At 41.7% G+C, this 26,976-nt stretch overlaps 1 long non-coding RNA gene across 1 annotated transcript; it reads left to right on the forward strand.

Moving 5' to 3' along the window:
- The first annotated feature begins 21,147 nt into the window (after positions 1 to 21,147).
- Positions 21,148 to 22,248, forward strand: LOC118238329. Its single transcript, XR_004768292.1, has 2 exons — positions 21,148 to 21,209; positions 21,647 to 22,248. It is a non-coding gene; the product is annotated as an uncharacterized LOC118238329 (long non-coding RNA).
- The last annotated feature ends 4,728 nt before the right edge of the window (positions 22,249 to 26,976 follow it).

Here is a 26,976-nt window from a genome sequence, read left to right on the forward strand (position 1 = left end):
CATGTTCAGACCGGAAAATGTATGAATACTTTTCTCTCTTGTTTTTTCCTGCAATAGTGCTTACATTTTCCTAGTATCAAGGACTTTCATCACATACCTATCTTAAACATCTCCTTTTACGATTTATTTATTTTGGTTTTATGCTGATGAGCGTTTTGCCTACATGTTTGTATGTGCACCATGGAAGTGCCTGGTGTCCACAGAGGCCAGAAGAAGAGGATGTCAGGTTCCCCTGGAACTGGAGTTACAGATGATTATGAGATGAGTGCTGGGAGCTGAACCCTGTTTGTCTGCAAGAGTAGAAAATGCTTTTAACTGCTGAGCCATTTCTCCAGCTCCATATTGTAAGTGTCTTGATGCATGGTTTGATGATACAGAATTCATGGATGCAAATCATTTACCTAAAGATTATTAAATGCATTGACCTAATGTTACCATGTTTCTAATGCTGCCATAGGAAAGTCTGACATCGTTCTGATACCTACCCCTTGGTATTTGTATTTCTTTTTCTCTGGAAGGTTTCCAGGCTTGGTATTCGGTTTTCTTTTTCCTGGAATGTTTCCGGAGCTTATGTTTCCCCTAGAATTATGAAACAAATTGAATATGGCTCTTCAAAAAGATCTATCTTGTCACGGTCACTGATTTTTGGAAATCTACATTTTTCTTTTTAAAGTTTTCAGACTATTGTCTTAAATTATTTGATAATGTTTTTACTTCATTTTTCTCCTCCTTGAATGCATTTTATTTACATGTCCATCTTCTAGAACTAGAGTTCTAATATTTTTATAGTTTGTGTTCACTCCTTGTCTTGTACTTTTCTGAAATTTGTGCCCCCTCACATCCTTCTGAATTAAAAATTATTTTGATGATATTGTTATTGTCAAGTGCTTCTGTGTTCATGTAGCATACTGCCTTTGTTTCAATATGCAACTTCTTTTCTAATCCATTTAGCTGTTAGCTACGAGATTTTCTTGTCTCTTGTCTTTTGATTTGGAAAGTGTTCAAAAAGCTGGTGATATGCTCAGAAGTTGTTCTGAGGAAGTGGCTTTCGAAGCTTCACTGTAGGGCTGTGACTCTCAAACTGAGGTGGTAGCCCCACACCCACTGGAGACATTTTCTTTATTTTAAAGAGGTTAAAAGACTCTTGGTATGTAAGTGGCAGAAGCTATTCTATGTTGCTAAACATTTTACGATGAATGGGACAGCCCCCCTCACAGAATTATCAGAAAGTGAGAAACCCTATCCCAGGTGAGTGGCCAGTATGCTTTCTTACTGTGGATGCCATAATCAGCAGACGAAGGTCATTTCTCAGAGGGGGGGGGGCACAGTTTCTCCAGCAAAGGACACTTCAGCCTCTCCTGGAGAACATTACCTGGGTGCCCCTGCTTCAAGCTGGACAAAGGAAGTGAGCGTTAGTATGTAGATTTTTTCTTTAAAATCTTTTTACTGTAGCTTTTTTGCACATTTTACTCATTTATACTCTCTCTGCTTCGAGTATGTCTGGAGGAGTTGTCACCACATTTAAAAAGGCATGAATACGGACCCACAGTAGATTCCCACAGACTTCCAAGTAATCAGCTTATTAACATCCTCTCATCCCCACATTTCAGATCGCTGAGCCCTCCTTTTCCCAAGCCATTCCAGAGTCCCATGGCTGTAATTAGCTTGCTTCTGGGTGGCATCAAACCTACAGACACTTAGACCTGATCTTACTCAGTCCAATAAACATTTATTCCCCTTTCATGTGACTTCCTTCCTAATACAGTGTGGTTTGGGGTGACAGATGTTTCCTAAATTCAGCAAAGATGGGATTTAAGTTTCTGTTTCTCATTCTTACTGTGACAAAGACATTGGAAAGTCTGTAAAAGGAAGCAATCGGGACTTTTATGCCAAAGAACAAAAAACCTATTCTGTCTCTTCTTTGCATCAGGTTCACAATTTAAACACCTTGGTGCTCTTTCCAGTGTTACAGTAGTGCCTCTTGGAGCCCTTGCTCCTCCATCATGGGGGCCCCATGGATATTCTTTCTGCTTTCTATTTCTTCATTTGGGGCTTCTGAGCTTTAGTTCCAAGGCCTCATGCACACTCAGGCAAGTGCACTACCATTGAACTACATCTGCCAGCCCAAGTTTTTCTGTTTGCTAATAATAAAAAGTAAATGTAATGAATTAGTAATTTGGAAGACTAGAGGAGAAATAAACACCTTTGGGGGACTGGAGGATGGCTTGAGAGGAGTGAGAATGGTTGAAACCGAAAAGTTAGGATGGCATTTGCTTATCAAAGAGTGGGGGGAAGGGAGAAAGGGTAAGGAGGAGCTGATTCTGGCAGAAACAATACAGGTTAAATACATAAATAAACGTAAAAAATGTTGTTAGAATAATGATGGCCATTATTAGCATTTGGATAGCAAGTCCTAAGCCTCACATTATATTCGTGGAGCAGATAGAATGATTATTGTCATGTCCTTCAAAGTACCTTTGAAGAAACTTAGGCAAAGAGATATTTAAAAACTTACTCAAGGTCCATTACATGACAAGTAACATCATGTCACCTTCTAATATAGTTTCATGTCTTCCTATACCATCTTGGTTTTGCCTTATTCTTTTTCTTGCTTAATTTGTTCTGACTATGATCTCTAGGACAATGCTTGTGTACATGCACTAAGCAGAGTATAACTCTATGGTTTCCATTGAAATCCGTTATAAGTCCCCCTTTATTTGTAGTCAGTGGAGTGCCTTTTAGCATGAAATATGTAGTCTCCCAAGCGCTGTTTCTATACCTAATGAGTTGATCATTAGATTTTTGTGTTTTATTTTGCTAGTGTACTTTACAATCGTTGACTTTTAAGGTACTGAACCAGTTTTGCTTTCCTAGGATAAATAATACTTCTTATGGTGTTTAATCCTTCTTATAAGTTTGGAGTTCTACTTGCTAGTATTTTGTTGAGAATTTTCATATCCGTGTTTGTAAAATATATTGGTCTGTAATTTGTTGTGATGTCTTCCTACAGTTGGGATAGCAGAATAAAGCTGGTCTCGTGAAATGGACTAAAAACTGTTACTTCTTAGAAAACTCAGCATGAAGCCAGAAAGAACCCAGGTTCTTCTTTCCTCCTGCATGGTGTTTGGCTATGAATTTGATTTCTTCACTTTTAGAGACCCATCCAAACAGTGGCTGATTTCCTTTCTCTTTTTGTACAGGTCTCACTTTATAGCTGCGGTTGACTTGGAACTCACCATCTAAACCAGACTGGCCTCAAACTTGTGGTAGTCCTCCTGCTTCTACTTTCTGAGATCTGGGGTTATGCCACACACCCAGCTGGTCTCTTACTTCATGAGTCACTCTTGTTAGTGTCTCTTAAAGCACGTATTCATTCATTCCATCTAAGTTGCCTAATTTGTTTATGTATAATCATCCATATTGCTTGTTTATAATCTTTTTTTACTACTAAGAGTTTTACAGTAATGATCTTGCTTTCATTTTGAGTCTAGTAATTTGAATCTTGTCCCTTTACCTCCTAGTTAATCTTGTGATCATTTTGTACCAGTTTTTTTCCCAATAATTTTCTTTATCGTTTTTTTTTAGTTGTTATTATTTCTTAAACATTTATTTGTTTATTATTATGTGTGTGTCACAGCATATGTGTGGAGGTCTGAAGACAACTTGCTGGAGTTCAGTTCTCCCTTTCCACTATGGGTTACAGAGATCTAACAAGGTCATCAGATTTGTGTAGCAAGTGCTTTTACCCACCAAGTTATCTCCCAGGATCTGCTCTTTGTTTCTTGTGTTGATTTGAATCAGTGTTTGGAGTCACTTGCTTTCATTCTGAGTAATTTCCTTAGTATTCCTTAATTAGTGGGTCTACTAATAAATTGTTTTTATTTTTATGACAATGTTTTAATTTTGACCTCCTTATTGAAAACTAGCTTTGCTGGGTATAACATTCTTAGTCAGGTTTTTAAATTTTTCAGATCTTTTAATACATTTTCCCAATGTCTCCTGTTCTTTGCTGTGTGTCTGAGGTGTCAGCTATCTGTCTACTAGGGTTAGTTTTATATCACACTCTTGCTGATTTAATCTGTTTTTTCTTTTTGACTTTCTGCATTTTAATGATATTTATACTTACAGATCTCTGTTTTTGTTAAAAATGGTTTTCATTGAATTTCTATGAATGTGGAAACTAGTGTCTTTATTAATTTAGGTTGTCATTTCCTTGGGAATGCTATTTGTTACCTCTAACCCCTCTCTTCTATTGCACTTGTAGGCACAAATTGTTATGTGGCTGTGCCTTATTCGGTCCCACATTTTCTGTGACTCCATACATTTTATTTTGTTGCCTTTCTCCCCTTTGTTCATACATAATATCTATTGAACTATCTTTCAATTTATTGGTTCTACCTTTTACTATTTCAAATTTTTAACTGAGTTCTTCAGCGAGTTTAATTAATTTCAATCACTATTCTTTCCAAATATATATTTTTTAATTCGGTTCTGTTAATAATTTGCCTTTGATATTCTTTTTTTTAAAGATTTTATTTATAGCTGGGCGTTGGTGGCGCATGCCTTTAATCCCAGCACTCGGGATGCAGAGGCAGGTGGACCTCTGTGAGTTCGAGACCGAACTAGTATGTATACAACATTTTGCTCCCATGTATATCTGTACACCAAGAAGAAGGCACCAGATTGAATAACAGATGGTTGTAAGCCACCATGTGGTTGCTGGGAATTGAACTCAGGACCTCTGGAATAGCAGCCAGACCTCTTAACCTCTGAGCCATCTCTCCAGCCTGCCTTTGATATTCTTTATAATACATTGTTATCCTTCTTTTTTTTGAGCATGAGGATTTCTTTCTTTTCTTTTCTTTCTTTTCTTTTCTTTTCTTTTTTTTTTTTTTGAGACAGGGTTTTTCTGTGTAGCTTTGGAGCCTATCCTGGCACTCGCTCTGTAGACCAGGCTGGTCTCGAACTCACAGAAATCCACCTGCCTCTGCCTCCTGAGTGCTGGGATTAAAGGTGTGTGCCACCAACACCCGGCGAGCATGAGGATTTCTTGTTCGCTTGTTTTGAGACAGAGTCTTACAGTATTGGACTGTTTAACCTGAAACTCACTGAATGATCAGGCTAACCTCACAGAGATCCACCCATCTCAGCTTCCCGAATGTAGGGATTATAGCTATGTTACCATGCCTGGCTCAACAGGATGCTTTGCAGTCTTTAACTAATACAAACATTAGGGTATTGCCATAGGCCGTTTCTGGAACATTTTCTTCCTTTCTATGTATATGTTACACTTTCCTATTTTGTTTTTTACATCTCTTTTTTTTGTGAGAATGGTTGAAAATTGGACATTTTAGGTAACATGCCAATTCTGAAGCCTGTTGTCTCCTACCACAGGATTTGTTTTATGGTTCTTTGCTTGATTTGTTTGCTTAGTGACTTGGCTGGATTATGTTCCTGAAGCCTATCTCCCAACAGCACACAACTGAAGAGTGGGGTTAGCAGGGTTTTCTTTAGTTTCTTCTTTCTCACTCTGTTATTCCCTCTGTTTTGGTGGGCTTCTTGTTCAGCTACTAGACTCCATTAAATGCTGGCTGACTGTTTCTATTGTTTTGGGACATTTCACGTCACAAAAATTACTCTGCAGTCTGATTTACTTAAATAAAAGCCTCTTCATTGAAGTCAATTTGAAAGGAGTCTTCGGGCTTTGTTCTGAAACCTGTTAGTTGTGTGTGTGTGTGTGTGTGTGTGTGTGTGTGTGTGTGTGTGTGTGTGTACACGCGCGCGCGCGCGCGCGCGCGCGTCAGAGAGGTCAGTTGTATATTCACTTGTATGTGGATGTATATCGTGTGTGTAGAGGCCAGAGGTCAAGCCTGGGTGTTATTCTTCAGCTCTTACTGGCCTGGAGCTCACTGTTTAGGCTAGACTGACTGGCCAGCAAGCCCTAGGGAGCCATTTGTCGTCCATGTTCCCCACACTGGAATGACAAGCAGTTGCACTATGTTTAGGGTTCTGGGAATCAAACTTAGGCCCTCAGGCTTGAAAGGGTAAGATAAGCCCTTTACTGTGGGAGCTAGCTCCTGAAACCAGGCAAGTTCCTTTCTTTGTTCTGCCTCAGTTTTCTCTGATTAAGTAGCTGGCCAAGGCCTACATTGGCTCCTATGGCACTAATAGTCTCTGCTGACTTGTTCCTCTGTTTGTACTATTCACATAAGCACCTTCAGGCTGAAACCAGGCAATGCTCTGTTTTCAGTAAAGTCACTTCCTTTTGGGAAAGCCTGAGAATTCTCTTTTCTCCTAGAGTGCTTACCCACAGGCGAAGTCTTTGTCACTCTTCTAGGTTTGGGGATAGGGAAAGGGCCTACTTCTCTCAAAATGTTGTCCTGATTTATTAATTGAACATGAAGGAATGACACACTCTGCAAGTATAAATGGTGTCCCAATGTTCTCAGCCTGCCATGCCTGGGGTAGAATTCCCACTGTATTTGTTGTGAAGGAAGGAGCCCTTAGCCATGCTCATTAGGGATTTGTTCTGTGCACACCAAAGGCAGTGATCAGAAAGCTGCTGGGCCTGCCTCTACCCAGAAAGCCCTTCAATACTATATCCTTGTACAAGAGAAGAGGGGAGCAGGAGTCCCACCTGGTCTATACCCACCTAGAGAGAAACCCCTGTCTGTCCTTCTGCATGCTGGACTGCGGCTGAGGAAGGAATAATGGATCATGACTCCAGTGGCCACACTCACTGTAGTTCTTACAAAGACTTAGCAGGTTTTTAAATATGTGTTTCTTTATTTTTCGTATACATACATAAATATATATACACACACATACATACATACATACATACATACATACATACATACATACATACATATATTCGATGATTTTTTAAAAATGTGAATAACTCTGCTTCTTTTTAATTTCTACCAGATATGGCTGTTTTTCTGAGAAGGAGGTCTATCTATGGTGCAATTTTCTGCTTCAGAAACAGAAGTCTCAGGAATCATCAATTTTGTAAAATATTTAGTTAATGTGGAGGAATGATCATGACATAACAATGAATAGCAGAATAATTTAAAACTATCTCCTATATATGTGTCTAAATATTTAAATAAACATGTTTTGTATATTGAAGGTGATTAGAAAATATGGGATTTTATTTTTTTGAGACAGGGTTGCTCTGCGTAGCTTTGGAGCCTATCCTGGCACTCGCTCTGAAGACCAGGCTGGCCTCGAACTCACAGAGATCTGCCTGCCTCTGCCTCCCCAGTGCTGGGATTAAAGGCATGCGCCACCAACGCCTGGCAGAAAATATGGTTTTAATATTTTTTTTATTTCCCAAAGTTCCTTTTTTAACTTAGGTTCTATCAGTTATTTGTTTACTTACTTTTTTATTACAGTTTTATTGATTATGGGGGATGTGTGCCATGGTGAAGGTTAGAGGCCACTTCAACTTTGTGGAGTAGGCTCTCTCCATCACTTTTAGGTAGGTTCTGGGCATCAAACTCAGGCTGCTAGGCTCGCATCAGGCAGCAAAGGGCCTTTACCAGCTCAGTCATCTTACCTCGGATTTTCTTTAGTGAATATATATTATTAGAATAGTAAAAAATAAAATAAAATTAAGATGAGATACAATGTCTTGGTGCTTTTAGCCCAAGCATGCTTTTATCAATGCACCTTGTTGAGGAACTGCAATCATATTAGAGGAACCATTAGTGGTGCTGTAGAAGTGTTTGCACATTTCTGTTCTGCAATGGTAGAAGTACCAATGAAATGCATGGAAACTATGGTAGTCAAAATAGATGATATATTTTTATAAATCAAATGACAGAGATTCAAATTTGGCCTATTTGGCAATACTGAGGATATAATTATACTTTATTTCAATTCTGCCTTTGCCTCTTTCTCCATCAATTCTGCCTTTGCCTCTTTCTCCATCTTCCTCCCTGCTCCTTACTCCTCCTCTGTCTCAGTCTTGCTATATAGCCCAGGGCAGTCATGAACTTGCTATGTATCCTAGCCTGGCCCCAAATTAAGTTCATGACTCTTCTGTTTTTGTCTCTTGGTGCTAGGATTACTGGTGTGAGCTGTCTTTGCCTGGGTGTTGTCTCTTGCCTATTATAATGATGGTAATTGACAATTCTGGGTACTTATGGTAAATCAGACCAGTTTTCTATAAGTGGTAGATGCTAAATTTAATGAAACATATTATATTATATATTTCATATTTTCTGGATTTAATTGTGTTTAGAGACCTGGACAGAAAACCTGAACAGCATTGTTTAAAATTTTTAAGGTTTGTTGTTGTTTTCAGAATTTTTCATTTGTTTTTGTTTTCACGTTCTACCTTATGCCACACAGCTCAGGGTTCTCACACAGTCGGTAGCGCAGTTCCTAAGTTCTCAACTCTAGTACTCTGATGTGAGTGTTGAGCAGTTCCAGAGTACACTAACAAGTTAATGTAACATTTTGCGGGTAGAATGACTTTTATATTTGTGGTTATGGAATTCTGAGGAGGATCAGGAGGATTAGTGACGCAAGGGATGATATTAAGAGGCTGTGAGGACTGTGGTCTGAGAGAGACCTCAACAGAATGAAGATTCAGCCATGCCATCAGGGGTGAGTTTGGCTCTCCCAGAGCTTGGAAGGAGGGAGGGGTGAGAGGGGAGTGTGTAGGATTCCATCAACTAAAATCAAGCTACTTGCAGGGTGAAAAAGCAAGGCCAATGGGATAACTGTTATAAAACTGAATCCACAGACATAGACTATCTGAGTCTTGCTGCTTCCCCATGTAAGCATATGTGTCTAGGGCCTTTGCCTTTTGAATAGATCACAAGTCATGGGCAGCACAGGCCAGTCAGCTTTCCCACATATTTTAACTACCCTTCTCTCCAGGAGACCATTACCTCGAACAAAGGGAATTTTCTAATTGAATTTAAATATAATAAAATCAGCCAGCACACCAGTATTTCCTCTGTATTAAATGCAGGGACACTTTGTCAGATTTATTTTTTAAGAGTGTGATTCTTAAGACAACCCAATGCATTAATCTTGTGATTATTTTTTGCTTTCGTTGCATTATTGATTTTATACTTACATTGAAGTTGATAAGCTTAATCTGGCTAGTTCTGAGTGGGCAGAATAAATGAATTGATAAGCCCAACTTGGCTAGTTCTAAACAAATAGAATAAATAGTCCTAAAATTTTAAGATGGCTCAAGAGCTTATATATGTATGCAACTTATATCTATGTCTGTATCTCTCTACATATTCAATGGGTGAGTTATCAGGTCATTTTGCCTATAAGTACTCTACACTGAAAACATTTGGATCCTAAAAGAAAATGTTAAACATATGAAATTTGCAAATGTATTTAAAATATTCGGAGAAATGACTAACTTGGAGGAACTAATTGTAAGTAGGAATGGATTATTGCTAAATATTTAGCCTGTTTAGTGTGAATTAGCCAAATATTAGTAATAGAACAAGTAAGAAGTGATTCATACTTCATTAGTAGAGGAACATTGTTTATTAATTGCACTTAAAATGTGAGGATGCTAGGTTTAAATTTTCCAGCAGTAAGTAAATATTAATTTAAAGCCAAAGTAACTGTAAATTGCTCTTTCTATGCAAAGCCCCCTTGGGCCTGAAAAGTCTGCACATTAACACATTTCCATTCCGGATGAATAGGGGCTTTGTGCAGCCGCGCACTGTTTATTCAACCCGAAGCACTTGTCTAGACAGGGACAATGAGCCACTTAGTGCCAAATATGAAGGGAGCAGCAGGTTCCAAGAACTCGTGGTGTGTTGTGGTTATTGGAAGCCGTCTTCCTCTAAGGCCCCCACCACTCCACCTCTTGCATAACATTCTTATTTAAAGCCATGTTTTTTTCTAACTAAAAAGTGAAATCTGACGTTGGATTAGGGCAGGCTAAGGGTGTTCCGTCTAACAGCCCCGTTTATCTGACAGCGAAGCCAGAGAGCATTGCTCATAGGATTCCTAACTGCTGAGCGGCCGGAGCACGTGCTCTGGGGAGAAGCTCTCAGACTCTCCCTCTGAGAAGGGAAAGGCTTATGTTTTCTGAAAGGCTGTACTGACATCCTTCCTGGTTCAGAAGGATGTCGGTTTGTTTGTTGTGCCTGAGCATATACCTGCAGAAATACCATAATATTCCTTGTCTACGGAAGGCATCCCTCTTTTCACCTGTCTAGTCTAGATGTAAGGGCGGGAAAATAATGTGTCGTTTTTTAGTGTATGTATGAGTGTGTATGTATGTGTGTGTGCGTGTGTGTGATGTATGTATGAGTGTGTGAGCATGTGTGTGTCTGAGTGTATGGTGTGTGTGTGAGAGAGTGTGTGTGAGTGTATGTATGAGTGTGTATGTGAGTGTGGTGTGTGGTGTGTGTGTGACTGAGTATGTGGTGTATGTGTGTGTGTGGTGTGTGTATAAGTGTGTGTGTGACTGTGTGAGTGTGTGTGTGTGTGTGTGTGTGTGTGTGTGTGTGTGTGTGAATGTGTGTGTGTGTATGTGTCAGGGTTGGGAGCAGAGGAGCTGTTTTGCATGTGATCCCACTAGGGGATTCAGTTAGTTCAGACACTGGCTTTTGTGAGTTCAAGATTTTCAGTGGCCTTGTGTCTTGAAGCAGCCAGTAGCAGCTCTATCTTTTGGTAGATCCTTAGTGAGGTCAGCCTCCTTTATCCGAGAGCCCACTGGTGTGCCCTTTTCTAAAACCTTCCTTAAAGTCTCCATCGGGGATATACGTTTTCTAAATACAGGTACAGCTTGCATTGCTTAATTGATTTCAATTTAGTTTTATTTTTAAAATTATTTTTATTTTACGTATATGGGTGTCTGTATCACATATGTGTCTGGTGCCTGTAGAGGCCGGAAGAGGGTGTGTGATCCCCTGGAACTGGAGTTAGAGATGGTTGTGGGCCACAGGGTGGGTGCTGGAATTCACATGTGGGTCCTCTAGAAGAACAGCAAGTGGTCTTAACTATGAATCCATCTCCCCAGCCTTATTTTTTTCTTAGTTGATTTTATTCATTGTGAATTTTGTGATACTAGGGATGAATCCAGAGGCCCCGCACACCGGACAAGGTCTATCTGAGCTGCATCCTAGCCCCTCACTGACTTGATCATAAATAACTTAATATTACATGCCATCACGTTCATATCCCTCTGTGACAGAGTGACTGAACTTACAGCAAAATTGGCGTCCTTGGAAGACTGCAAAACACAACTAAAGTGTCACCAAACCCTTCTGTTCCCAGAAGTGACTTCAAATCGAAGTCCTTCAAGCTGGGTTTACTTGCTGCCTCACTCTGGTCACAGGATACTCTGAGTTGCTGTGTATTCCACGTGATTCCCCGGGGCTCCACCTCTGGGCCTCTCTCTTTTATGTCGACTATATCACCTCTTGAATCTGGCATCTAACCCGCTGTAATCTCTTCCTTCAGGTGGGGCATCAGATCTACATGTGGGAAGCGGCCATGCTGCCATTGGAATGCTCCATGCAGCGCACGGTTGAATCCACAGGTGTTGGGCTGGGAGGTCCAGGCTTTGAAAGCTCACCCCTATGCTCTGCTGCAGTTCTGGGGCCAAAATGTGAAGAGTGAAGATTGAAAGGCAGTTCAGGTTTCTGCTCTCGCTCTTGGCATTCTTCCTGACACATACCCTCCCGTGATGTGCTAGTACCCGATGGAACTCATGTGATTTTTGTCTTTTTTTTTTTTTAATTTATACTTAAAAAATTCCTCACTTTCAGTTTCTGCATCAGAACTTAGGTGGAAATGTATGCAACTGTAATGAAGGAGCTAAAAAAAAAATCATGTTGTCATTCAATTTGAAGTCTTTTAAACTTAATTTCAGCTAAAAATAAAAATAAAATAAGTCATTCAGCCCAGAGTCACTGTGGATCACTTACTTGATATGTGTCAAGTAAGACGGAGGATAACTTTCTTTACATAACTTCACTTTAATGTAATTTAAATATTTACATTTTTGTGGCTCTAGAGGTTAAACCCAGGGCCTTGTACTTGCTAGCCAGGCACTTTGCTACTGAGCTATCATGTACTTAGCTCTTTTTAAATAATACATTTTTTTTAATTAACTTTTTAGGAAAAATGAATTTCTAGTGACACTACCACTACTGGATTCCAAGAACACAGTCGTCATTTAAAATAGAATTGATGTAGCCCGGCGTTGGTGGCACACACCTTTAATCCCAGCACTCGGGAGGCAGAGGCAGGCTGATCTCTGTGAGTTCAAGGCCAGCCTGGTCTCCAGAGCAAGTGCCAGGATAGGCTCCAAAGCTACACAGAGAAACCCTGTCTCGAGAAACCAAAAAAAAAAAAAAAATAGAATTGATGTTTTTGAGTAACTTCCATGATATATGGGATAGGAAAAAATGATTTTTTAAATAGCTAATAAAAATAACAAAGTGGAAATAATATTAAGTTTCTAATCTTTAATTCTGGGACTTCTGCTCTAGTGTTTTGTTTTGTTTTGTTTTTTTCCCTCTTTCTGCTTTTGTATCAGTGGCTGGTCTCTTACCATTATCAAAGGCTCTAGTTTCCTTACTATGCTAACAGATGGGGTTGGTGATATCCTTCACATCAGGAATGGTGCAACTTCCTTCCTCTCCAGGGTGGCTGCTGAGGATAGTAGACTCCCCACAGAAAACTGTGTTGAAGTTACTGTCACAACTGAACGTTGTAAGATAGGAGGCCCAATTTAAACGTTGTGGATCTCCACCCCACTTTCCAAGCCTTCCAATGGCAGACCAGCCAGCAGAGCGAGAAGATGGTGATAATGTTGTTGGGTTGGGTGATTCCGTTTATCCTCTAGAGGCTTTGGCTTTGGCCAAAGGCAGCACCATGGCTCTCTCAGGCTGGTCCCTTGATTTCAAGGATTGGCAAGACCTTTGCTTATAGTCAGGTAAGTACCAGAGGTTCTCTAGCACAACCGGACTTTGTTATGTGCTGCCAGAACTCTCTCCTGAAAGGGGTCCCTGTAACCATGTTTCCATGTGAATGGAACAGCAATGGTGCCAAACATTTACTCTCAGCCAAAACCTACTATTTAATTGTTTAAACATTTCATTGATTTTATTGAAGAAGTGATCTCTGTGTTGCAAGGGGGAAAAAAGACAAAAACAAAAAACAAACCTAAGACTATAAAATGTTAAATAACTTGACCAAAGTCCAGGCAGAATCAAAGGGTGAGAGTGGGTGTGGCCAGCTCTGGGTTTTGGCAGTGAGAAAGTGCATTGCTTCCAGAGAATTGAAAAAAAATATTAAAATTGAGTAAAAGTCAGGCTATATATCTTTTTGGCATTTGTGTAAAATACACATAACAAAGACTTTTCCATCTTGATCACTTTTTTAAAAGTATGCATGTCAATGGGAGTGCATTTACATTGTTGTATAATTGTTACTATCATCAACCTACAAAAACCCTTTCTATCACCCCAAACTGAAAACCTTGTGCCCTTTATACAGTGACCTCTTTTTCTTCTCAGTTCTGAAAAGCCATCACAGGTAGCTCCTATAAGTGGAATTGTATAACAGTTATTGTAGCATGAATAATAAAAACAGATATTGGGGAGACAGATATTGGGGTTCAAGCTGAAGATTAGAAAAGCAATGCAGCCAAGCCACTAAAGAGTTCTTACCTCTTCCAAGGCTCAGGCCAAAAAGGGACGATCCTGTCCTTATTGTGACTGCAAACTGAATACACTGCACTCCTGTCTCCACTGGCCTTATGTTCCTCTCTAGTGCTGGGATTAAAGGTGTGTACCACCATTGCCTGGCTTGTATGACTGACTAGTGTGGCTAGCTTTCCACTCTGAACTTCGAAATAGCATTATTTGTTAGATCAGAGACAAAATATCACCACAAGTTATCTTTTGCATCTAGCTGATTTCACTTCGTGCAATGTCCTTAAAGCTCATCTGCATTATACATGTACTAGAATTCTCTGTCTTCTTATGAATAAATAATATTCTGTTGTATGCATATGACACATTTTGTTTACCCATTTGTCTGTCAATGAACATGGATGTTACTTCTACTTTTTGGTTATAGTGAATAATGGTGTGTGTGTGTGTGTGTGTGTGTGTGTGTGTGTGTGTGTGTGTGTGTTTAAATCATAGTGCACTAGCAACTCTAATGTCAGTAGTAAGGCACTCAGAACTCTTTGTTGGCCTTGGCTTCAAGACTACTGGGATTTATAGGAATGTGTCACCACACCCAGCCCCTAAACTTCTAATGTGAAAGCAATTGTGGGTGCTATTGGGTTTTAATAATGTGTATGACTCAAAGCCTATACATGGGCTGACAGGTTGCAAGATGTATTCAAATCTAGGTTTGTCTCAGTCTGTGCTTTTGACTCCTGCTCTAATGTTAATTATTCACTAGCAAGTTTGCCCATTTTCTAAAGACAGCTAGCTCTCTGCTAGCAGTGTAAGGGTCACACCTACTCTGCCAAGCACAGGATCAGGTGAACATGGCCTTCTCTTCCTCAAGGGACTCTACTCTCAGTAGGGAAGAAACGTGGTGTGATTGTTGGAACAGTTTTAGGAAATCAACTGGTCTCTTTTTTATGTATAACTTCTGTTTTTGTGCTGTAATCCACACGGCGAGGTGGGAGGGGCATGAGGATTGTGTGGAACAATGGGACTCAAGACCCTTTCCCATTTCCATGTAGGTAGAGAGTCTCGAATTTTGTGTGTGAATGCACTCACCCACCATTCTCCCCATCTCAGATGGTGGTTAACACCTTTTCTGCTTCTAGTGGGTTAAAGTGGGATTGTTTGGCTTGGCTCAGGACACTGGATAGAGTCTTAATTGCAGAAGGCAGGAGTGCCTAGCTGTGGTTTGTGCATGGGGAGGGGAATAGAGGAGGACCTTTCTGCCAATAAATGAAGGCAAGGAATTTGTGGTGTTGCAGTATGTGGCAGTCAGGTATGAAAAGTTGGTGGTTTTCTGCAGTATTGGAAAGTCAATCCATACTGACTAGTATGTGCTGAGTTTCTGAGCAGCTGAAAAAGGTATCTGTGGGTCACCTGTAGATGGTGGAGCATACTGCTGTGGATGGGGTGTGGTACCTGAGTGCACCCTAGAACTGGAACTCAGCAGATCAGCATGTAACCGCAGCATCACGGTTTTCTGTGGAGAAGCAGTTTTCTGGTACTTCTTGAATTCAGCATTCTTGGGTGATCTCATGATGAAGGGTGGGACAGGGAGGGAGCCCACGGATTAAATTCTTATGAGTCAAGAGGGTGAGACAGAGGGGTACATTTAGTTTTAATTTTAGAAATAATGGAATGTGAATTTTTTTCTTTTATTTTTTGCACCTGAGTAGCGAAGAGCAAAATTCCTGCATGTTATACAAATAAACAAGTAATTGCAACAGAGTGATAAAAATGTTTGGGGACGCATCAGGTTCACAGAGAGCTTTTAGGACAGAGAAAGGAAGAAGGCCTCCTGGGAAGAAATGTCTAAGCCAAGAACAAGCAGCATTAGCCAGAAGAAGGGTGTTGGGAAAGCATAAGAATGTTCCAGACATGGGGAATTAAAGGCACAGAGGCCCAATGGTTGAAAAGGTGTCAGTAGAAACCCAGGAAGAGTGGACAAGGAGTTATAGAGTAAAAGGTTGGTGTATGGTTGGGTAAGATATGGACAGATCAAGGAAGACCCCACACTGCGAAGGAAGTTAAGAATTTATCCTGAAGACAATAGGGGAAAATGTGTGTTTAATGGAAATGTGTGATATGGCAAGAGCTAGTGTTTGGAAAGGCTACTCTGGCTTCCAAGGTGACAAGAAGGAAAGCTCTGTCTGATGACTTTGAAGCTGAAGGGAGGCAGGATTCTTGGAATGGCAGAGCATGTTCTCTATATAGTCCCAAGAGAGGCCGTGTTTTGTATCTTTCTCCTAGCTTCTAGTGTTGCCAGCAATCCTTGCTACAGTCTGGTTAGCTGATGCATCATCCAGCCTTTGCCTTTGTCATCACACAGTGCTCTTCTTGTGTCTCGTGTCTCCACATCTTTTTTTCCTGTGTCTCTGTCTTTATGCATCTTGTTATGAGGCCAGTGGATAGATTGCATTTAGGTTTTCCTGCCCCGGTGTAGCTTCATCTTCACCAGCTGTATTCATAAAGACTGCCTCCCTCAAATAGTTCTGAGGTTTCTGGAAAGACACGAGTGGGAGGCAGGCTCTAATCTACATGGGATACATTTCATGGAAGCACACCAAAGCCATCTATGAATTGTGGGGCACTGGGTATCTGCCTTATCAGTAATTTCCTTTTGCTAAGGCATTGTTATGCAGATGGGGCTAACATTTTCTAGAAGCATGCTCCCATGAGTTGTGTGGGAGTCTCAGGAGTCTATCAGATCTTCTCTAATGAGAAACCATATTTTGTCAGATTGTCATCAGTGTTTACATAATTCGCTTATAAAACCATTGACATGGAATGGCAGAACAATGACCCTTTGCACTTCCCTCCAGGTGTACATTGCCTGCAGAGCATCAGCCACATGCAAACACTTCTAGCTGCCTGTCATCTGAACTTCAGACTTTCCTCACATCTGGAAAAGCTTCTGTCAAGGTTCCAGGAATAGAAAGATTGCAACATGTGTATTCTCACTTAAACAGGTGCTGTTTTTCCCCATTGAGATAGCATATATTGCTGTAAGTGTCCATGGAAGTGTCTAAGGAATAATGCTAAGCAAATATGCATGCCATACCTGAAATCAGTGAGGAGTGAGCTGAGGTGGATGGCCTGATTGCTACCCAGAACCATGATGATGTCTGGGCCTGGGCTGTTGCCAGGGCCCATGTCTGGGTTCGTGGCCATGTTGTATCTTTGATCTTGTGCTTCCTGATACTACCAAAGGCCAAGAGGATAGGACTGTACAGAGTTGGCCCCTCCCCTCACTGGCTATAACACTAAGAACTGTTCCTACCCCTCACCTGGGTAGCACAATTGACCTGACCCTGTTTGTGGGGGCATGGGCCAGCTGGCCCTGAGGGTGTAAGAATGAGAGAGCAGGTCCTGTCCCCCTAGTCTGCCATGTGGTGGTATGGGTGAGAGAAAGATGCCCCGCCTTTCTTCCTGACCCTCCCCTTACCAGCTGCAGTATAGGAGAGCAGGCCCTGTATCTCTTCTGGGCAGCATAATAGAGCTGACCCTGTTGACAGGGAGCTGTGAGCCACCCTGAGAACATGAAGGTGGGAGATCTGGCCCCACCTCTCATCTGCCATATGGTGGCGGGGTGGAGGAGCCATATCCCCCCTTGCTGCCTGTGGTTGGTGGGAGAGCTGGCCCTGCAACTCAACAGCTGCAGTACTCAGGAGAGTGGCCCCAATACTTAGCCTGGGCACCACAGTAGAGCTGGCCCTGGTGGTATAGGTGTGGGTGAACCAGCCCTGAAGGTGTGAATGCAGTAGAATCAGCAGCCCTGCCCCCTGCTTGTTGCTGCTAGGATGAGCCAGCAGAAATGTCAAAGAGTTCACCCTGGTGGTGAGGATAGGGGAGAGCTAGCAGAGTGACTAACCCTGCAACTGTCTAGGTCCAGAACCAGGGTTATGAGTTGGCTCACCCCAAGATCCACCCCATTTGTGATCTGCTGTAGCACCAGAAGGGCATATCTTGCAGATCCAAAGCTGCAGGGTCTCTATGACACAGGGCAACAACAAGATCCTAAGAGGAGACCAGTAAGGTTCTAGTATCAAGTGTAGCAGAAACCAGAGGCCTTTAACCAGACCAATGATTCTACAATGAACACTTGCAAGTAAAGGTATATGGATAAAAGGGTAAACTGTGTGACTCGCTGTGCCACATTACAGCTTCCATGACAAAATTTTCTTTCCTTTCCTTTTTCTTTTCTCTTAAATTTTATTCTATAGAGGAGGGGGCAGGGGAGGTTGCAAGGGCAGGGAGTGGATACACAATGTGTAAGCCACAAAGAATAAATAAAAAGAAAGTTTTTTTTAAAATCCATGCCAATTTATAGGAAATCCTAAATACGAAGTTTAAATGTCCAGTTCTTTTAGATAGAGAAAATAATTTTGAAGTCAAAATCTGTTCATACTTTGGAAATTTATCAGAAAATTCAAAGAGAAAGGTTATGTTTGTATCACTGAAGGATAGTTTTAAATATTGACCAAAATTATAAAACTGGGATATTAGGCAATCAATTTCATTTTTGTGTTGTATATATGCTTAATATATGATAGTGATTTACAATGTTTTGTCTTACTATCTATAAAAGGAACACATCTTTCCATGTATAATTTGATCAGTAGCTTAACATTTTCCTTGTCTTTAGTTTGGAGTAAAATATGTGAGTTTTATTGTTTACTCTATGAATTACACATAGAAAAGAATTCATTGAAGGGCCTGGACCTGTTTTTCTGACCTTCCAAGAAAGCTTTTCTGGGTCTCGAGTTAATCATAGCTTCTATAATTAGCTTTTATATTTTGTCAGATTGCCATTGGTGTGCTATTCTTATTTTCTTATAAAATTACTGAATTAGAATGGGGGAGCAATGACCCTTTTTGCTTTCCTCCAGATTTATAGTACCCTTTGGCAAGAGCAGTGGACCACATGCAAATCTCCCTCTCTGTCTGTCATCGGGCCAGCTGTTTTCCTGTATGCTTTGTGGAGTAGTTGAGGGCAGTTTGTTTGCTTTCTTCTTTTCACTTCACTTGTTAGAAGCTAAGCATGGAGGGAATCATGTCAAAAATGAAGGGAGGTTGACTGTACCTAATTTGTTAACAAACCCATTATAGGATCCACTTAGAGCACATGGCCACATCTTTTCTTTTTAGGCATTAGAAAAGCATTGTATGGCAGTTTTAGAACTTTGTCCAGGATTAATATTACCATGCATACTTTATGAATGTAATAACAACCCCACATATTGCCATTTTATCAAATGTCTACTATACCAGGTACCACGCTGTCAGCTTGTTCAGATGATCTCATTTATTCTCTACAAACATAAGAGGCCAGTTTTATTACTCTGTGGAGAATGAGGGTCACAGTTGCTTCTTTCTATCTCCATGTGGCTTGTAAGCAAGAAGCCAATGTCAACCTCAGGACCATCTAGCTCATTAACTGTGTTCCTAACTTCATTTCTGATAGCGTTGGAATCCTACACAAAATGACTGATGTCATTGTGCTTTCCCAAGTTTCACTCTGTACTTGTCTTCTCCAAGAACCATGCTCATTTCTATTTTTATCCTCAGTGCTGAGCTTGGTATGTCATAAAAGAGCTCTGTCATGATAAAGCTTGAAGGGGACCTTGGAGAATTCCATGACAGGCAAGGGTGACCAAGTCGGAGGGACAAACATGCCAGGCAGACAGAGCTTAAGTGAGAAGTTTTATTAGAAAGGGGAGGGAAGGAAAGAAAAGATAAAAGAGGTAAAGAGACAGAGACAGAGAGAGGACAGAAGAGAAGAGGGAGACAGGAAAAGTCCTGTCTTCCCCATGGGAACATCAGGAAAGCAAGCAGGAAAGAGAGGAGCAGGAAAGAGAAGAGTGGAGAAAGAGAGCATAAGTGGGTGGGGGTCTTTCTTTTAAAGGGGTCCTTTGCACCTCTGTGCAGACTATAAGATCATGGAACCCTGGGCTGACCAGGGTACTGCCTGAGTGCATTCTGCCAGGTGACAGGGGCAGACCAGCATAATGCCTGAATCCTTACAGACTCTCCATATATTCTTGACAAAATGGGTTTAAAACACGCTTCTCTTTTCCATTTGTGTTCCTATGCATAGGGTGAGGAGACTTGTCGCGACCACCCTTGACCAGCAAGAATGACGCAACACCGAGGAATCTTCTTCTCACAGTTTTACTCGGGAACCTTGATTTACAGGGAGTGGCCCCGGGTCCAGGAAGATGGGGCCTGATATAGCCTACAACTACCAATCACCTAACCCCACGTGGCGCGCCAGGATAGGTTGTCTCCAAGCAGAATTAAGAGGATACGTGGCCTTTACCAAATTAGGAGTTGTTTACCACAGAGAGCACTCGACATCGGGCTGGCGGAAGGCAGAAACCGGCGCCATCTTGTAGGCGCGGTACTCTGCAGCTCCCAACAGAGACTGTTTTGCTCATTTCTGTCTTCTTACCTATGACAGTTACACATAATCACCCAGTGATGTTGTAAGACCCTCAGAAAGCTGAGGCTTCCAGAATCTTAGCCCAGGACGGCGGCCACCCCAAACACAGAATGGAGGCGAAAGCTTGATGCAAACTGCATGAGGCTTTATTGTAATTTAACGAGCTAACCCCATGTTAGCTCGGGTCTTTCACCCACCCGCCATGGCGGACAGCTAGAAAAGACGGCTCCTTGGGTCTCCCAAAAGATCTTATAGGGCAGCGTAAGGGGAGTGTCTAGGGGTACGCACAGGCTTACGATTGGTGTGCCTCCAGGCTTGGAGGGCTTGCCCTGTGTTGATTGGTCAACTGGTTGTTATGGCCCATAGGCCCTCCCAGGGTGGTTGCTATGCTCTCTACGTCATTGTTGTGCGCTTGTCCGTAAAGCACACCCAGGGTCGTAAAGCATAGCGCCACTAGCTAACTTCTGATTGGTTCCTTGTCACAATGAAAGAACCGGCTTCCCTTTTGGCAGCCATAATGGTCGAACATGTGCTTCTATGACCTTGTCCTAGAAACCAGAAAGTCAGATGCCTGTCTCATGACAAGGAACCAATCAGAAGTTAGCTGGTGGCGCTATGCTTTATGGCTCTGGGTGTGCTTTACGGACAAGCGCACAGCAATGACGTAGAGAGCATAGCAACCACCCTGGGAGGGCCTATGAGCCATAACAACCAGTTGACCAATCAACACAGGGCAAGCCCTCCAAGCCTGGAGGCACACCAATCGTGAGCCTGTGCGTACCCCTAGACACTCCCCTTACGCTGCCCTATAAGATCTTTGGGGAGACCTTAGGAGCCGTCTTTTTCTAGCCGTCTGCCATGGCGGGTGGGTGAAAGACCCGAGCTAACATGGGGTTAGTTCGTTAAATTACAATAAAGCCTCGTGCAGTTTGCAGCAAGCTCTCGAATCCGCCTGGTGATTGGGGTGACCGCGAACCTGGCCTGAGACCCCGGATACTTGAGTTTTCGGGGGTCTAACATTTTGGGGGCTCGTCCGCGATTTGCGACCACCCTTCACCTGAGTGGATTCGATCTTGGAGGTAAGATGATTGGAGCTCAAAACTTATATATGTTCAATGTTCAATGTTTGCTTGTTTTGTCTCTTGCTGTTTTGTTTGGTGCCATGATTTGTATTTGATCTTGCGCAGAATTTGTATTTGTAATTCGGACTTCTGGGGAAGACCCTGAAGTCCTGCCCTGGATGAAAGTCCGAGGGTTGCTTGATTTGATCTGCGCAGAATTTGTAATTTGTATTTGATCTGCGCAGAATTTGTAATTGAACCATAGGGTAAGCAGACTTGCGAGAACCTTGGTTCCACCCTGGATGAAAGTCCAAGGTTTGGTTGTAATTTTGGTTTGGGGCACCATTTCTTTGCCGCGGTTTGTCCTGTCTAATGTGCTGTCATTTATGTTATGTGTTTCTTAAGCATCTCTTTCTGTCCCTGCTCACCCTATGCACGTGGCATGCATGGGTCAGGGGGTCAGGGGTCTTTTCTTGATTCTCTGAGCACGTGGCGCCACCTCAACTGTGATCGGCAGATGCGCCCTGTGGACAGACTGCCACTCTGAGGACACCCAGGACCCAGGAGGTATGGACTCGGGCCAAGGACACTTGGACCCGCCTCAGTTAGCCGCCGAGTTCTGCCGCCGTCTTCCCGGCGCCATTGCCTTATGAGCAGCGTGGGCGGATTGGGTTGGCGTCTGTTCTTTCCTGTCTATTCTGTGTTATCATCATTGGTTTTCAATTCAGGATCCACCACGCCACCCCCTTTCTATCCCCACCTGCGGGTCTGAGGCATGCCCAGTAGGACTGTTTCTGCCCCAGCTGCCGTTATGGCTGTTTCCCTGCTCTGGGGGAACATGGCTACAAGGCTGAGATCTGCTACCCGTCTTTCTGTGCTCCACACACATGGTATGCAGGGGGGCCGCAGGAGTCTTTTTCCCACCCCTGGATTGGCCAAGGGTCTGGGGTTACCAGCAGCACCCCCACCCCAGGTCTCTCTGCCTTGAGCACATGGAGCTAGCTCAGGCAGATGAACCATCTGTCCTGATCCGGATATTCAAAAAAAAAAAAAAAAAAGGGGGCCTTAAAGTTATTAAGAACTATAAAAGGGACTTTGACAAAATTTTTATGTTAACTAAAAAATGAAAAAAAAATGTAAAAGACAAGTAATAAAGAAAAAAAAATTATCTAAGAATGTCTAAGAAAGTCAGAGAAATAAAATAAAAGATTATAGAGAGTTAAAACAAATGGTAAAAGTTATAGAGGGTTAAAGCAAGTTGTTGGAGGTCAGAGAAAAAGATTGTTACAGAAAGTTATAGAGGATTAAAATAAGTTGTAGAAGGTCAGAGGAAAGTTGTCGAAGGTCAGAGAAAAGGTTGTTACAAGCCAAAAAAAAAATGTAAACTGTGCTATGGTTTCTCATGTCTACAAACAGTAAATTTTAAAAATGGTAATATAAGTTAAAATTTTAACCATATTAAGCTAATTCTGTTTTAAAAAGTCCTGTTTATTTCTCAAGTAATTTATATATATTTGTTTTAAAATGTTCTGTTTCCTGGTTTAGCCAGCACATGGCCAACTGGTCACATGACTTGACTAGTCGCCATTTTGCTAAAGTTAAAAAAGAATACTTAAACCGCCATCTTGACTAAAGATGACCGCATGGAAATTAGAGGTACCATCTTAAAAACAAGTTTTTCAATTAAGATTTAAAATGTTAATGCTTCTATATATTACAGAAAGACCTTAAGGGAATTTAAATTTCTTTTTAAAACCAGTTTTCAAATGTTTGTTTTTATTAAAGTTTGTACTTAAAGAGCTTCAATTTAGAATTATTCTTAAGCAAAGCCTGACAATGTAAAGTTCTTGTTTTATAAAAGATGCTAATCTGTTACAGTTTGTGTTTTCAGAAGTTAAGTTTAAGATGTTGGTAACACACACCTTTAAGCTCAGGGTGTAGATGGCACACGCCTTTAAGTTTAGAACATTGGTGGCACACGCCTTTAATCCCAGCATTCGGGAGTAAGAGACAGATGGATCTTTATGAGTTCAAGGCCTGCCTGGTCCGGCAGATCGAATTCCAGGACAGGCTCCAAAGTCACAGAAAAACCCTGTCTCAGAAAGAAGTTAAGCTACTGTTTAAGAAATATAAGGTAGCTCTATACAGTTTTAAGTTCAGCTGTGCTGTTTCAAACATTTTACTAAGTTAAAACCAGTTACAGTCAGACTAAATCATTTACAGAAATAAGACCTTACCTAGCCACCTGTATGCTTAATGTGTGCTTAAGGCAAGTAACTAAAACAGACAAACAGACCTCTAATGCTTCAGAGATCTTCAGAATATGGCATTTAAATTGTTATCTTTAAAGTTTATAATGTCAGACAGACTGCCAGATCCGGACAGTGACCCAAAGTCTCCAAAGAAGATTACGAGGCACCTCAGTTCCTGCACCTGGACCAGTGAGCGAGATGCTCAGATGTGAAACCTGCCGCCTGCCAGAACCTGGCCGAGAATGTGGACAAAGCTGCTGGACACTGGAAAATTGATTGTACCCCTTTGCCTAGACAAAACAAGGTCAGTCTTTTCCATGTCCCTCTTCCACAGAGAGGAAAAAAACTCTCACAGTATAGGCCTGGCGAAGATTGCTGGTCTTTGAGACACCTGCCTCCAGCGGTAATGGAGAAACTTGGGTTTGGCTAACTGTATATGGACTGGCTTCTAACTGGCTTCTGTCACTTTTTAGTAGATTCGGATAAAGTATACCCTTCTCAGATCTCTGAAATATTACTGGTTGTCAGCTTGACAGCATCGGGCAGTCAGATCCACTATAGACTAGTCAGTATGTTAGCTAATAAAATAATGACTATCTACTGTTCAGGCACAAGTTCAAAGTTTTTAAGTTTATTTTGGTTGTCATCTAAGTACAAACTTAAAGGGCTTTTCATCAGGCCAAAGGCACCTCTGTCCAATCCATACCTGGCTCTCTGGACAGAAGAAAAATGTACATGCTTATAGCCCAAATCTGTAGTTTTTGCTAAATATGTTCCTGCTGTTTAAACAGATATCCAGATATCTGCTTTTTCTACACTGTGGGCTTCAGAAAATAAGTTTTAACCTCTGTTCCTAGTTTAAACATGTCTTAAACAGGTTTCTGCTTGTGGCTGACATCTGAGTATCAGTTGCTAACTACAGGCTGTTCTAAGTAGACTGCGAGCCCTAGACTTGCTGTGAATGTGAACCAGTTCAGCTGATATGGACACCCCCTGTCTCTGCAACAGTGTCTGCTACCCAGAAGCCCCTGATGGATTCCCCATTGCCTAAATTCCTTTTTGCTTTTGACTAGCATTTCAACCTTCTGGGGTCCCTAACTTCGTCCCAAAGTCAGCAGGAAGCAGTTTGGAAAAGAATTTCGCCGTCCATTTTCCCTGGTTAAAATGCTAAGTCAAAGGGAACTCCCTTGCATGGGGATGCCAGTATCTTATCACTCCCTGATGGGGATGCTAGAGAGACAGCAATTCCATGATTGGAATTTCCAGAAAAAAAAATGGGGGAATGAAAGAACCGGCTTCCCTTTTGGCAGCCATAATGGTCGAACATGTGCTTCTATGACCTTGTCCTAGAAACCAGAAAGTCAGATGCCTGTCTCATGACAAGGAACCAATCAGAAGTTAGCTGGTGGCGCTATGCTTTATGGCTCTGGGTGTGCTTTACGGACAAGCGCACAGCAATGACGTAGAGAGCATAGCAACCACCCTGGGAGGGCCTATGAGCCATAACAACCAGTTGACCAATCAACACAGGGCAAGCCCTCCAAGCCTGGAGGCACACCAATCGTGAGCCTGTGCGTACCCCTAGACACTCCCCTTACGCTGCCCTATAAGATCTTTGGGGAGACCTTAGGAGCCGTCTTTTTCTAGCCGTCTGCCATGGCGGGTGGGTGAAAGACCCGAGCTAACATGGGGTTAGTTCGTTAAATTACAATAAAGCCTCGTGCAGTTTGCAGCAAGCTCTCGAATCCGCCTGGTGATTGGGGTGACCGCGAACCTGGCCTGAGACCCCGGATACTTGAGTTTTCGGGGGTCTAACAACAAGACAGGCATCTGACTTTCTAGTGACTAACTTCTGATGGGTTCCTTGTCACGAGACAGGCATCTGACCTCTACGTGACCAAGGCAGGTTTATGGCAAGCACGTGTTCGGCTGTTATGGCTGCCAAAAGGGAAGCCGGTTCCTTCAATGTCCAATGTCAATGTCTCCAGCAGCCATGGGTTCTTATAATATTTCCTCTCATCTATGATTTAAGGAAAGCCTTGGATTTCAGCTTTTGCAATCTGATGATTATCTCAAAGGCCAAGAACATAAGGTCCAATGCAAAATGAGTAACCTTTTTTTGCTTTTACCAATTAATATTTTATCAACTGCCAAACACAAACTTAGAATCATTGTGTTTTTCATCTTTAAACACAAATTAGTACTTTAAAAAAGAAGAAAGTTAGTACTCTTTTAGTTCTTTTTACATTTCCCTTTTATCATAAATTCTTTTCTCATAAATATAATCAGAATAGTTTCCCCTTGTTCTATTCCTTCCAGTTCCTCCCCACCTCATCTTGAATCTGGATCCCCTCCCCTTCTGTCTCTCATTAGAAAAGGACAAGCTCTTAAGAGATAACAACCAAACATCTTACAATATCATAAGATAAAAACTATCATATTTGTGGGAAGCTGTCTTTGCTTGTCAGTTGGAGCCACCTGACCTGCCCACAGCTTGTACCCGAAAGGAGGAGTGTGGACTGAGAAAAGCTAGCTAAAGACATTAAGAGAAAAGATAGAGACACAGGATAGTGTCAGGAGGGCAAATCCAGTCCATACTGAACACCTTTAGTTTATTCTTTAATATTCTTAAGTACCCAACCAAAAGTGGGGACAATGGCAGAAGACTTCTATTATCATGTATAAGAGGCAAACAGACTTACTTTCCTTAATCCTCCAAGTATTTGGTTGCCACACCTGCCATCCGGCCTTCAGGGTCAAGAGTAAACACACTTGAGCCCAAGTCTGTTGTTATTTAGATAAGACATCCACTACCAAGGCCAAAACATCCTGCAGCAGCCAAGCTTTAGACTTATAGGTCTAAGGAAAGTTTTGAACTCTCTGATCTTGAGGCAAGAAGAAATGGACCCCTCTTTATGGCCCTAACACATATCCAAGTTGTACAAGGCAAGCCAACAGAAAAGAGCCCCAAGAGAAGGCACAAGAATCAGAGACCCCACTAGTTCTCACACTCAGGAATCCTGTAAAATTACTAAATTGAAAGCTAATTAATGTGTGTGTGTGTGTGTGTGTGTGTGTGTGTGTGTGTGTGTGTGTGTGTGTATGTGTGTGTGTGTATATATATATATGACCTGGTGCAGACCTGTGTAGGCCCTGTGCTTGCTGCTTCAGTCTCTGTGTTCATATGAGCTTTGCTCAGTTGATTTATTGATGGGGGATGTCCTTCTCTATATATGTTTCTCTTATTGGTTGATGAATAAAACACTGGCCAATGTTGAGTAGAAGCAGGAAAATAGGTGGGGCTAGGAGATGAGGAGAATGCTGGGGAGAGAGGCAGAGAGGCTCCACAAAGAGACACCATGCAGCCACCAACAGAAGTAACAAGTCTGGGCATTCTCTGGTAAGCCAAGACCATATGGAAATATATAGATTTATAGAAATGGGTTAATAATTAAGACAGAGCTAGACAATAAGAAGCCCTAGTCATCGGCTAACTATATATATATATATATATAAAAACATATAAATATATA

This window comes from Cricetulus griseus, chromosome 2, assembly GCF_003668045.3.
Source record: "Cricetulus griseus strain 17A/GY chromosome 2, alternate assembly CriGri-PICRH-1.0, whole genome shotgun sequence".
In the NCBI taxonomy this organism is placed as follows: domain Eukaryota; kingdom Metazoa; phylum Chordata; class Mammalia; order Rodentia; family Cricetidae; genus Cricetulus; species Cricetulus griseus.